The 978-nt window shown below is 43.9% G+C and overlaps 1 non-coding gene across 1 annotated transcript; it reads left to right on the top strand.

Moving 5' to 3' along the window:
* Positions 1-565: 565 nt before the first annotated feature.
* On the top strand, positions 566-757 carry LOC119849587. The gene has a single exon (XR_005290501.1). It is a non-coding gene; the product is annotated as a U2 spliceosomal RNA (small nuclear RNA).
* Positions 758-978: the final 221 nt, after the last annotated feature.

Here is a 978-nt window from a genome sequence, read left to right as displayed (position 1 = left end):
TGAAGGGCTATGAGGTGCAGATGGATGCCCTGATCGTCGGAGCCCTGGGTGCTTGGGACCTCTGCAACGAGCGTGTGCTGCAGACCTGTGGGATCGGTCGATGCTATGCATGGCTCGTGTGGCACCTCATGGTCTCAGACACCATCCAATGGTCCAGGGATATTTACATCGAACACATCACCGGCCATCGACAGTACCAGGAGGTGTGAGCCGGTACGACATCGTGCATCAATTATGGGAAAGGGACAGAGATTTTTTCCATTGGACCATATGAACTGGAACCATAAACTCACTGAACATTAAATCCCACCAAATGAGGGAAAATACACCCTTATCATCGTATCCGCTCATTATACTATACATCTGAACATAGTCATTATATGGACAACATACCCCCATATCTCAATGTCTGTACTTTGACCCATTAAACTTTTACCTCCAATCGGGGAGATTGCAGATTATGTATTCCTTATGCCCCCCATTCCTAAACCGAATTTCGCACCCCTTGATAATCTCTACCTTATTCCCTGATAAATAGAAACTTCTATGCTTAAACTCTGTACCGTTTTCTTTTTACTTCAACATCATCTTAATAAAATTATTAAATCTGTTCTTATCAGTTTAATCTCTGATATGTTCTCTATCTGAGAACTCAATTGAAGGGATTTTTGGAACAGGGAGCTGGAATAGGAGCTTGCTCCATCCACTCCACACATTAGCCTGGTATTGCGGTACTGCTGGGTATGGTGCACCTCCCCCTGGGGAAAGCATGATGGTTCCAAAAAAGAAAAAACGTCTCCCATTTTGCTCTTTTACTTGTAACCTTAGCTGTGTTTTCTGTCAGTTTCTCTATTTTCCTCTTTCTGAGGTGGGTCTATCCAGTTTGGTGGATGCTTTTCTTATTTCTGCTCTAGTGCTGTTTCATAAAGTACTTAAGAGGCTGGTTCTCACTCATAGTGCTGTCCAGAAGCGTGGGCT

Source organism: Dermochelys coriacea, assembly GCF_009764565.3.
Source record: "Dermochelys coriacea isolate rDerCor1 chromosome 12 unlocalized genomic scaffold, rDerCor1.pri.v4 SUPER_12_unloc_1, whole genome shotgun sequence".
NCBI lineage: Eukaryota > Metazoa > Chordata > Testudines > Dermochelyidae > Dermochelys > Dermochelys coriacea.
Note: the sequence above shows the minus strand (reverse complement) of the source record. Positions and strands in the feature narration are given on the sequence as shown.